This window comes from Dipodomys spectabilis, unplaced genomic scaffold (assembly GCF_019054845.1).
Source record: "Dipodomys spectabilis isolate Male_0828 unplaced genomic scaffold, ASM1905484v1 ptg000081l, whole genome shotgun sequence".
NCBI classification, from domain to species: domain Eukaryota; kingdom Metazoa; phylum Chordata; class Mammalia; order Rodentia; family Heteromyidae; genus Dipodomys; species Dipodomys spectabilis.
In genome coordinates, this window is record NW_024870758.1 from 19156308 (window position 1) to 19169938 (window position 13631).

The 13631-nt window shown below is 34.9% G+C and overlaps 1 pseudogene; it reads right to left on the reverse strand.

Annotated features, from left to right (window-relative positions):
• Positions 1–1093: 1093 nt before the first annotated feature.
• LOC122110881 lies at positions 1094–1215 on the reverse strand (annotated as a pseudogene).
• Positions 1216–13631: the final 12416 nt, after the last annotated feature.

Below are 13631 nucleotides of genomic sequence, written 5' to 3' on the forward strand. Positions count from 1 at the left end.
CTTTCTCTTTCTCTTGGCATCCCAAATGCAGGACACATTTGGGAAACTGAATAGCATACTGGACCATCTGATATATGCTTCTGAACCCTCTCATATTAACCTGTATCTCAACTGACATTCCTGTCAAAACCACAGCCATATTATATTAATTATTGTTCCCTCTCTGTTCTTTCACTTCTGAAATCAGAGATGTATAATTGAAACCTAAATTGATTTAGAATCGTTTTTCAAACTTAGATAATGGTTGCTTTTTTTTCCTACACAAACAAATAGTCTTCCCATATCACATATTATATATCAAGAGAGAGTTCAAATCTTTGTGTTTAAGGACTAGAAGTCTATCCTGACACAGTAAAAGAAAGACCGACAATATTTTCATATATTTGGTCCCCCAAATATTTTATCTTTACCTGTGATAACTGTAAAAATTCAAGTAAAATACACGTGTTAAGAAAGTGAACCAATGGCAACTTGCCAATGGCCAGTATAGAATAGCTCACAATGGTCCAGAGATGATTTGTTAATACCAGACACAAAATGATGCCTCTTAGGAGGCTACTTCTAATTTTCTGGGCATAGAAATGTCTTTATTAGCTGGGCACTGTAATCTGTAATTACAGACTACACCTGTCATCCTAGCTACTCAGGAGGCTAAGATCTGAGTATCCTGGTTCAAAGCCAGCCTGGGCAGGAGAGTCCGTGAGACTCTATCTCCAATAAACAACCAGAAAACTGGAAGTGGCACTGAAGCTCAAGTAGTAGAGTGCTCACCTTGAGCTGAGTTCAAGCTCCACAATGGGGATGGGGAAGGTAGAAAAGAAACATCTTTATTACTAGGGAGTGTCAACGTTAAAGTTCATAGGTATCATCTATTTCAGTTTAGCAGCCAAGGCAAAAAGCAAAAACAACTCTGATCTTGAAATTCTACATTATACATGAATGCATATTTTTATAACATTTTAAAGGTCTAGGTTAAAAAACTTACATTAAATTCTCTTCCAAATTAAAACCATATAAAAATCGATTTAACCTTCTAAACATAAGAGCATCAGTTACCCTTTTTGTTCCTTGGAATTCCCCCTTCTTTATTCATTCCTTTCTCCCCTTTTGCAATATAAACTTGGCCCAGGGCTGGGCTGAGATGTGTAGGTTTATTCCTTACTCTTTATCTATAGCCAGTGTATGATCACAGCCTATAAGAACCACAAAAGTATCACTTTATCTTTTTTCCTTTATTTAAGGAGGTTTTCTTACAATGTCTCTGTCTCCTAAATCTCTCTTTTAGAATTAGCTTAGTATCAATTGCCAATTAAAAAGATAACTAACACAATAAATTTAACATAATAACCTATAGTTGAACAGGACTGCCTTAAAATTTAAGACTAATGACTTCATTTCTAAGAATAGATTTTGCTTATTATAGTAAAATAATTTTATTAAAATAATAGTTCATATATATATATATATATATATATATATTTTTTTTTTGTCGGTCATGGGGCTTGAACTCTGGGCCTAGGCGCTGTCCCTCAGCTCTTCAGCTCAAGGTGAGCGCTCTACCACTTGAGCTACAGCGCCACTTCCAGTTTTCTAGTGGTTTATTGGAGATAGGAGTCTCACGGTCTTTTCTGCCCGGGCTGGCTTTGAACCGCGATTCTCAGATCTCAGCCTCCTGAGTAGCTAGGATTACAGGCGTGAGCCACCGGCGCCCGGCCCTTAGTTCATATATTTTAAAAATGGAAATAACGGGGTTAAGCAAAGACAAATGTGGTTAGAAGATTGTTATTCAGATATATGGTAAAGAAACGTGTCTCTTATAAATGAGATAGTATTTCAATGCAAAGAGATTCACTTTTATTTTTTCCTCAGATTCAAAATTCAGGAGGGGTTTAAGTTAAAAATAAAGAAAAAGAAAGCTAAGCAAGTGTAGCAAGTTCAGCTTTTTGGTTGAGGTGGGAGGCTGGCCATGTGTATCATGACTATGAATCTTCTCTCATTTTGTGAGTTTGTATTCCTTTCTCTCTAAAATAAGTGTACTGCTAATATATTTGTATTGACTATTTATTTATCATAACTTAATAAAAGGATGCTCCTGCATTTAAATGTGCAATTTGGTTGGAAATTGGCTGAAAATGGATTCAATGCTGGACTGATATTATCACCCACCAGCTGATTTGGTAGATGCATTCCTGATGTAGTTTATGGAAAATGTGTTCTCTGTTTACTGTCATCAAAGATATGGGGATTAGTCTCACTGGACAAACAGTGAGCTGAATTACCTGATCTGGGAAGTGACACACACACATGCTGATGTTCAGTGTAAACTGCCTGAAGACCTTCTGGGCCCTAATCAAGTGACTCATTTGAAAAAGAAAAGAAAAAACTCTAGCTAAGCATGTTTTCACTTTTGTTGAGAGAAAAGTATCCTGTTTTTTCTTTTTTAAAAAAAAAAAACCAACGTATTATATCAGGGTAAGAAGACAATGGCCACACACAATTATTCCATGATTATGTACGTAAAACATACTACATCTACATGTGACACATTTTTTATTCATGAGAAGGAGTATACCTGGATTGTTATTTCCCCTGCTTTTGGAAAATCAAGTAATATCAGAACATAAGAGAGGGCAAACTTTTCTTGCACTTTGAAAAAATATTCTTATTCTAGAGTGTTTAACTATTGCGTTCTCACATTCTTTCCAATAGCTATACAGCACATCCATGCCAATGAAGGGTTTGTATAGATGGAATGTTAATGCATAAAGAAGCACATTGTAATACACAGCTTTGGTGTTGTCCACTCGTCTCCAGTCCATGGTCAGGCTTCTGGGATGCCATATATGTGAATGGCATGGGGCCACGTATTGTTTGTGGAACAGTGGAGAAGAGAAAGAGTAGACAGGTTTTCTATTTTATTCCTAATGCAATGTGTTAAACACACACACACAAATAAAAAATTACCCATTCTGGAATTTATTATTTAATAAAGTATTTAATAAAATATTTATTTAATAAAATATTTTATGTTTGTCATAACTCAACAAACAGTATTTAGAAAATAAACATTGTAGAAAATACAAGGAATCAAATGACTCAATGACAATGGACATGTTGGAGTTACTGATTTGAAACTATCAATAACTAATGATGTTTTACAGTAAGGAAGATTATTTCTATCATATACTTGCTACAAGGACATTAAAAGGTCTTTAGTAGTGCAAAATTCAATGTACATTTCCAAGCAAGACATTGCTATTAAATGCTTTTGTCACAATATTCTGGTTCTATGTAGTGATGTGTGTATCATAAATGTCGGTGCAGCAGTATCTCATGATGGCAAAAGCTGACTCGTCACACAATATTTTCTTTGGTGCTATAACTTTTTAAAATGGTGAGCTGTCATTTCCTGTCCATTTATATTTACTCATCTCTTGCATTATAGATAAAAACTGCACTTGTAATTTCAACAAGAAAACAAATTATTTTTAAAAACCATTTATCTTCTGTATGTTTGATACAAAGAGTTAATGGACTTAGTTCTATAATCAAAATTTTTTGTCACTTTGACAAATGGAAAAACATTAATCTTCAATTTTCTATGATATGTGTTATCAAAGGAAGCATTTAATAATGTATTTGAGAAGCATTTACATGAAAGTGAGCACTTGGGCTGCAATTAATGCTTACCTTGACAGCAGACAGGAAAGAGAAGCAAATAGCAGAGTCCCTAATGGCAAAGCTCTTTCATGTACTCTGGACAGAGGCTTTTTTATTATTAGGTAAAGCACCTAATATCTAGTTTCAGTTAGGGAGTTAAAATGTCTAAAACATTGACACTAGGTTATAAATGACCATGTGAATGAGGGGTGCCACATTTCCCCAAGTATTTAGAAAAGAATGGCTGGATGAAACGTTAGGATTTTTTTAAAGTGTGAGGTTGTAATCTGACCCAAGGCCCTTTTTGAAGCATTCTCTGAACTGACAAAATGACACTTGCTTTATATGGGTCATAGATCAACCACCCTAAAAATTAATCACATTGGCTCAACCTGTTTAATCTCAAGGGATCACTTGGGGGCTTTTTTCTATGACTCTGCTTCCCATTTCACCTCTAGCCAGCATGGGTAGAGATCAGAGGCTTCATGTCTTTCCTTGAAGAGCCCACCAACTACATTGCTTTTGGTCACTGGAAATGGGTTATAAAAGAATTAGAAACCTCCTCCTGCGATCACAGACTAATACTACAGTGGAATTCAGTTATACCCTCAGAACAGAAGCTTTGAAGTGAAAAGCAGATAGAATTTGAGAAAGGCAGATAGTGCAAAGGCTTGCCACTGGACCTTGCTGAGATTTGCACCCTTTGCATGCTACAGTTGGCCTATTTCAGTTGACAGACTCCCACAGCAGACCAGATATATACTGTTCTTCTACCCAAAGTGGATATAGAATGTTTTCTTTATTGTCCTGTATTTTTCTGGGATAACTCTGATTTTTCCCCTACCATCATCTACTGCATGGCAATTTGTGGGTAGCAGCCATAACAGTAGCATCACTTGGAACCTTGTTAGAAATTCAGAACCTCAAGCCTAACTCATGTCTGTAACCTTAGATACTCAGTAGGCTGAGATCTTGAGGATTGGAGCTTGAAGCTATCCAGGGCAGGAAAATCCATGAGACTCAAGTTCAATTAAACACTAAAAACCAGTATGGGGACTGTGGCTCAAGGGGTAGAGTACTAGTTTTAGAAGAAAATAGCTAAGGGACAGTGCCCAGGCCTACTGAGCATTTTAAAAGGCTGATAATGATATGTGTGCACATGAAAATTTTAGAACCCTTGCTCTGTGTTTTCCCTATTTGATTCACATCAACATGTAATTTGTTCTGCACCAATCAGTATCTTGTCTTGATAATACAATTCAAGATTTTCTGTGCTTTTTCTCCTATAGCCTTTTCACTCTTCACTAGATGAATAGAAACGAATGAATGGAAATTTAATGAGGGAGCAGTTTAGCATCCACTGAAAGAAATTATCTAGTTTCAATTAAATGTTTGAACAAAAATTATTCTTTCATGGTTACATGCATAATATACTTGAAGTAAAATAATTGGAGAAGAAAAGGAGCAAATAGGTGAATTGCATATTTTCTGACTTATTTATGGGCATGCGTCACTGTACAATCCTGAATGTTTGATGGGAATTTATCTCTTAAAATGGATATTGTATTTACTGATATGGATGCAATCTCAGTAAATTGGATTATAAAGTCTTTGCAAATGGGGAATTTTAACTAGTATAGAATTAAAACGCTCCGATTTCCATAAGAATCTATATTTGCAATCAACTCCTATTTCAGAATATTTAGAAAATAATTTAAATAAAGACTTTTTTGCAGAAACAGCCTTAGGGAGGGGGGAATTCACTTGCTACTCTAGGTGGCAGATTCTTTTATTTCATTTGTTATATTAGATGCAAAATTATCAAATAGGACTCTTCAAAGTGGTTATCGTATCAAATTTGGTAATTTTCCAAGCTACATTTAGCCAATAGCTATTCAAGTTTTACTGCCTTTAACTTAGAAACAGTTAAGTTGATTTGTTCCTACCCTATATTATAGACTTAAGTGTTATTACTGCCATTTTAAATATTAAAATATTATGAATGTTGGTGTGCAAACATGTCATGCATCTGAGAAGTCCTGGTAGATTATTTTCACATTACATAAACAGAAGATCTTCATTTATTTGCTAGTTTAATAGTTTTTAAGTATTGTAATTATACAGGATACATAACTGCACCTGTCTCACTGGGTGACAATAAGTAAACAAAGATAGGATAAAAATGAGGATTATGTGCCCTATAAAACAAAGAATTAAGATATATGCATATATATGCATGCATATATATACTTTGCTTTCTATTCAAACTCATTGTTTAATTTGTTGAGTGTGCTATTGATAAATTTCAAACATCAATTGGCACTGTTTACCTGTAGAGAACAAAAGCTGCATGTACTTGCAATGGATTCAAGCTCAAGTTACACAACTTTTTAGCATAATTTCAAACAAAAGCTCTAACCTCATGAAAAATACTTATTTCCAATTTTATATGTAATATATAATAACTAATACTAGCATTTAATTATTTAGTTGTGTACTAGCAGAGAAGCTTCAATTTCAATTTTATGTAATAAATGTTGGTGTGCATGTCCCTTAGAATAATAAACATAAAAACAATTTGAAAAATGGTAAAGCAAAATGTAAAATGTAAATTCTTGATATATGTGAAAAGTTTTACATATAAGTTAAATTTCAACATAACTAATGAGACTTTCTGACCCTCAAATGTCCAAAGTTCAATTTTTACTTTGGACATATTCTATTTGTGTGTGTGTGTGTGTGTGTGTGTGTGTACACACCACACACACACATGTTCTGAGGCTTGAACTCAGGAACTGTGCACTATCCTTGAGCTTTTCTTTCACAAAACTACTGCTCTATCATTTGAGCCCCAACTCTACTTCCAGATTTTTGGTAGTTAACTGGAGTTGAGAGTCTTACAGTCTTTCCTGCCTCAGTTGGTTTTGAACCATGATCCTCAGATCTCAGTCTCCTGTGTAACTAGGATTACAGATGTGAGCTACTTGCTCCTGGTTATTCCACTTTTAATTTAACAGTGTGATGTGTATAATACCCAACTTTATACCAAATATAAAGTCTGCTCATTCAAAGTCTTGGCCTGAAGAATGATCCTCTCCATCCCCATGACTTCACTGAGATCAATGGGTCTTCACAGGTTGAAGACTGTTGACAGATATGAGCTATTTCTGTCACATTTTAATATACAGAGACAATTCAATGTTTCTTGTCAAAGGAAGAGAGTTATTACATCTTATTTCCAGTATAAATGGATGTTATAAACATATAACTTATACTTGTTATAGACCTTTAACATATATATATATATATATATATATATATATATATACAATAAAAAGAAAAAATACATGCACATACAATTATGATTTATAAAAAGAGCTTCTTGGGGATTTCAATTGTTCATACAAATGTCTGCAGATTCTTTCCAGCTCCGTTGGCCTTCTCAATGAAAAATTCCTTACAGTTGCTGGAAACTCTATTCAGCCCCCACCCCCCCCCCCCCCCCCGCCATCCACACCGTGGTTAACTTTGATAAAGCTGGGAATGATACAAAGATTTTCTAGGAGACAATTAATCACTAAACCAGGTCTCGGAGATTTCAAAATTATTCAGAACAAGAAAATTGCCAATAAATATCAATTGCTTCTTACTCTGGTACTATGTCATATGTCATTGTGATCATTTTGGTCAATCATTTTGGTGCTCCAAGTTATTTGTTGTCCATTTTTATAGACAACATAAAGAAGAAGTAAATTTTCCTGGTGTATATTAGCTACATTAGAAGGTTTAGGTTCACCAATTTGGCTAAACACTTATGAAACAAAAAGTGATAAGTGATATATTCAAACAAAATTTCAAAGTGCTATACTTTCCTCAGTCTTAGAAGCAACCTGGTTTGCATTTCATTTATTCCTTGGTACTGAATACTGGAATGAAGTAATGGAACAAAGCAAACACTGAGCCACATTATATATAATATGAAGGAGAAAGAAGCACTTCTTTTTATGAATCAAAAAATCTTAGTTCGATCCCCAACATCAAAAATTCAAAGCCAAAAATAAAAAAAGTTTAAAAACATCTGAGCTTGGAAGCTGGGTATGATGGAGAATTGCAAGTTCGAGGTCAGTCAGGGTTACATATCAAGTGCTGTCTTCTGTATGTGAGTGTGCATGTGTGCATGTGAATGTCTTTGTGTTTAGGTGTACACATTAGTGTGTCTGTATATGTGTGCTTCTGTGTGGTGTGCTTCTGTGTGTGCTTTTGTTCTGTGCATGTGTGTTTGTGTGTTGTGTGTGGTTTGTATGTGCATTTGAGTCAGTATGTGTGCATGTGGTACATATGTGTTTATGTATATTCTTGTGGAGTATTTGCATGTTTGTATGTATGTCCCAGCTTTGTCCTTATTCTTTTATCTGCCTATGTTTGGTGTCGACTGCTTCTTGTCTTCTTCCCTGTGATTTCCATCTTTTTTCATCCCTTATGTCTTTCTTTTTCTGCTTTTAACACCTACTGCCAACTCTCTAAATTTCTCATGAATATTCGCAACGGTATTAGTCATTTTACCCTTGCTGAACAGAAGGTTCATGCCTGGCCAGTTAATTTGCCTCTAGTCCAGCCTTTATAGTGGTACAGAGGAGGACTATATGTGGCATGTTACTTGCTATATGAAGAATATTTCTTATAATTTTAATGATTGGAAAAATGACACATGCCCTTAAGTTTCTTAGAAATAATGAATAGTTATTAGAATCTCTATCTTCAAAGCTTTCTAAAATGGATTAGCATCTGTAAATGGAATAATTGTACAATGGCCATGGATTTTATTCAGGAAATCCAGATGTCATCAGTGGTTGTAATACAATTTGGAAAGAAAACTGAGTTTGTCTACCAAGCTATTTCTATATTTACTAAAATACATATTTCAGTGAAAATCATGTGGGTCTTTTATTTTAGATACTGTATTTGGGTTTTTATACTATTAGTCACCATAATATTAGTCATAGAAGATGAAAGATGCCATGCTGTTCACTTTTGCCTGTTATCATTTGTAGCAAAGTTTATAGTAGGAAAAAGAGTTCACTGTAATATCCCAGCATTGCTCACTCTGCTGTGTTTATGAGACTATCTAATACTTACAAACACATTTCAGGTTGACAATTCTTGAACCATCAGTGGATATGAATGCCAATTTTATGAAATATCCCTGAGAATAATACATCCTGAATTGTTTTTTATAACTTACAATGTTTGTCCTGCAGAGGAGACATGGCTTCGACATCCTTTCATTTCTGTTCAATCAGTCTCTGCAAATTTGTATTCTATGGAAGGCTCTTCCATTTAGTCATAGCATTATAGAAACCAAAAGCTCAAAATACCCCTTAAACTACTGAATGGAATCTAGTCAAAATAAAAGCTCAGCCTTGTGGCTCAGCATCTTCCCTCAGTAAAATGGTGAGGCAGAGGAGAGAATGAGAAGTAGCATGGGTCTTAGTCTCGCATACAAGAGAGGAAATCTTGAGTCTGCCATTTTCTGAGTACAAGATCTCCATTTCCCAGTACCTTCAGTAATAACAAAATACAGACTCAGTGTATATTGCCACCAATTGGAGCTTCTGATTTTGATCATAACCTGATTGTCCTATTTCAATGCCACATTTTCAGTCCCTATGCAGTAAACCCTATACGGTGTCCTTCTCAGGATCACCTTCTACGAGCCTCTCAAGCTTAGCAGTGAATCTCATACTTCTCATCTTCCCAACACTCATCATTCTCAAACTCCAAATCTAGATGGCTATTTATTATTGTAAATTGCTAGTTTATTTCATTACATTAATTCTAAAGGCTGAATTGTGCTTCCTCAAATTCATATGTTGAAGCCTTTATCCCTAAATGACTGTATTTAGAGATGTCTTTTAGAAGGGAATTCACAGGAAATGAAGTTACAAGGTGTGGGTCCTAATCCAATAGGATTTGGGGCTTACAAGAGGAAATGATTGTTGTCTCCCCCTGCTTCTCTACCTTCCCCAGGACAGCAGCAGCTCTGTGCACACACAGCATGATGATGGCCACCCACAAATCAAGAGAAGATGCTACAGGATGAACCTAGGCTCCAGTCGCTGAAACTATAAAGAAAGTACATATCTATTCCCTAATCTACCTAGTGTGAGACATGCTGTTTTGATAGTGTATGCAGAAAAGAGTATAATTACCCACTAGTTTTCCATGTCCTAAATGCCTATCTGTCTGGAATGACTATTCTGCCTCTGTCAAGAGCTTTTAGACAACAAAATAACATTAATAGTATGACTGGAATGTCACGCATAGGACATGCCAATGAATTAAAATTAAGTTTAACATGAAGCTGATACAAGTAATATTCCTTCAGCCAAGGAGGGACAGATGGAAGATGGTAATTGTAAGTAAAATCTCTGGGCACGATGGCTCACATGAATAGTCCCTGCCACACAGAAGGCAAGGGAAGAAAGATTGTGGTTCTAAGCAAACATAAACAAAAAAGTCAACGAGACCCTGTCTCAAAAATCAAACGGGGCATGCTGGTTAATGCCTATAATCACAGATATTTGGGAGGCATAAGTAGGAGACTTGTCTGAGGCTAGCCCCAGACATATGAAAAGTCAATATCTTAAAAATAAATGAAGGTAAAAAGTGCTGGATGGTTCAAGTGGCAGAACACTTGCATAGAAAGTGCTAGACCTTGAGCTCAAATCCAGTATTACTACACACACAAAAAGAGTTGTAAGGGCAGAAGTTTTCACAGTAGTGCTATCTTATAGCCTGGATGCTCTCTTTATTGGTATTGTTATTCAATTAGCTAGTTAAATGGAGAAAACAAAGCTCGCTCATGTTTTACTTAATTATGTGAAATAAATAATGTTTTTCCCCCTTTTTCTCTGAAGAAGTTCTGAATAAATTACATGGAAATTATTAGAAGAAAAGCATAACTGATTTTATGTAAAATTGAGTGGCAATTGAGCAAAATGTCAAATTCCATACATTTTATTATAGTAAAGATGTAAGAAGCAGAATGACATCTATAGAGAATGTAAATGCACACAATTTACATTTTTGTTTCTAAATGAGATATGACATTTAAAATGTTGCAAAATACAAGAAACAGTCTTTTTGAAACTTGATTACTTATATTTTCCTTATCTTAAAATAGTTGTATAAAGGAGTTGCTATTAAAAGAAACAGTTTATGCATGCAATGCAACAGCAGCTTTAATAAGAATTAGGTAAAACTACAGTGTAAGTGACACAATTTAGAAAAATATCAAATGTAGCATAAAATATATGTGATTCCATAATAACTAACATATGAAAGGTAATACATAATATAAACATGTAGACATTAATTAATAAAGAGAATATTTAAAGGAGAAAACATTAAAATCCAAAACAAATTCAAAAGTGAAAATACTGTAGTTAAATAAGTAAACAAGGCAAAGGCAGCATATAGATAATAAGAATTTCTGAAATAAAACATATGAAAGCAAGAATATAGAAGGAATACCAAAGCACAGAAAAGGGCATATAGGAATTCATTACATTTTCATCTAAATTGTTGACATTCATGGTTCAAGCTAAAAGAAAATTGAGTAATATGTTAAAATACTCAAGAATTGAAAATGTGAGCCACAGTTTTTTTTAATATAGCTAAACTGACTTCTCATATAAATGCACCAGAAAATCTGTTGTAGATTTATAAAACCTCAGGAAATATTTTCTTACAAGCATACTAAAGGGAAAGACTTAGAAAATCAAAATGACCAGGAGCCATTGATAGAGAATTCTTAATTAACACTATCTAGTGACCTGAAACATAAATTCTTAATGGAGAAGAATAGGAGAGTATGATATTCTCAGAACATGTAGATACACTTGAGCTATACCAAAAATGGCTATAGGTGGGAACAATATGTACAATAATACTATTTATATGTTTTCATGAGTATGGTGGTTTTAACATTAATCTTGCTATTTTTTCTCATGTGGCATGATTCAGAGATTCTGATGGTTCAGTTCTAGGCAACCAATAAATGGAATATCTTAATAAAGTGAGTTACAGGAACGGTTCATCATATCCCAGTCAATATAATATTTATATGTATACTCTATTTTATTAAGTGGACAGCAACACTGTCTATGTATTCAGTGTGTATTACGTGTGTGTAATTTTTTTAGATTTAAAAATACCTTACTGTTAAAATATATTAAAAACCAGCCAGGCGCCAGTAGCTGATGCCTGTAATCCTAGCTACTCAGGAGGCTGAGATCTGAGGATTGCTGTTCAAAGCCAGCCTGGGCAGTAAAGTCTGTGAAACTCTTATCTCCAATAAACAACCAGAAAACCAGAAGTGGCACAGCGCTCAGGCCCAGAGTTCAAGCCACACAACCGACAAATATACATATATATATTTATATATATTATATGTATATTTATATAATATATAATATATATTTATATTATATATATACATATAAAACCATCTACAATTTCAGTGAGTCTTAGGGGTTTAGTTGGGAAAGGTTCTTGGCCAACTGACTGATTAGGGTTGTTGTTGCTGAGCTTATGGCAGCTATGCCTATTTCTTCTTCTTTTTTTTTAAATAGTTTATTGTAAAGATGCTGTACTGAGGGGATGAGTAAGGCAATGAGTACATTATTTGCTGGTCATTGTTACCCTTTCCCTTGTAGTTGTCCTACTATTCCTTCCTTCCCTCACCTCCCACACTCCTCATCCTCAGCCCTCCACCCCTCCCCCAGCCCCGAAGTTGTAAAGTTTGTTTCCAATACACTGTCCTGTGGGTATCATTTTGTTGCAATGGGTCATCCTGTGTCCTTGTTTCAGTGTTTTGATATTCCCATTCCCATTCCCATATTAGAAAATTGTATATACAAGATGCAAGGTATCAAAATCAAGTACAGTGACAACAGAGGCTATACCACAGGGGAAAGAACACACAAAGAGAAAAAAAAAAAGAAGAAATCACATAGTACATTTGAAACAACAATTATAAAGAGATTTCTTGTGTCCATACCTTGGGGCTCATTACACTTAGCATCATCTTATATGGTCATTTGTACAGTGTTTTTTGTTTTTCAGCTCTTCAGGTAAGATTAGCCTATATGTATACTAATTACTGAAATAAGGGAAACAATGGAACCTAAATTTCTTTGGGAATGGGTAACTTCAGTTAATATAATTTTTTCCAAGCCTTTCAATTTCCTAACAAATGGGGTGGTGGTGTTCTTTCTGATGGAGGCATAGAATTCCATTGTGTATATAGACCACATTTTCTTGATCCACTCATCTACTGAGGGGCATCACGGTTGGTTCCATATATTAGCTATGGTAAATAATGCTACAGTAAACATAGTTGTGCTGGTAGCTTTAGTATGGCCTTGTTTTTTGTTTTTTTTTTTCATTTGAGTGGGATTGCTGGCTCATAGAGGAGCTCTATGTGTAGTACTTTGAGGAACTTCCATACTATTTTCCAGAGTGATTGAACAAGTTTACATTCCCACCAAGAATGCAGTAGGGTTTCCTTCTGTCCACATCCTTTCCAGCATCTGTTATTAGAGTTCATGATGATAGCCATTCTAACTGGGGTGAGGTGGAATCTCAATGTTGTTTTAATTTGCATTTCTTTTATGGCAGAGAAGCTGAACATTTCTTCATGTGTCTGCCATTTTTATTTCCTCTTCAGAGAAGTCTCTCTTTAAATCTTTAGCACACTTATCAATGGAGTGGTTGTTTCTTTGAGGATTTGTTTTTGGAGGATTTAATTTTTGAGTTCTAAGTATATTTTAGATGAGAACCTTTTCCATTGGATGGCTAGTGAAAATCTTCTCCCAATCCGTGGGCTTTCTATTGATTTTGCTACTATGTCCAGTGCCATGCAGAATCCCTGCAGCTTCATGCAATCCCGTTTGCCCAACCTTTCTTTG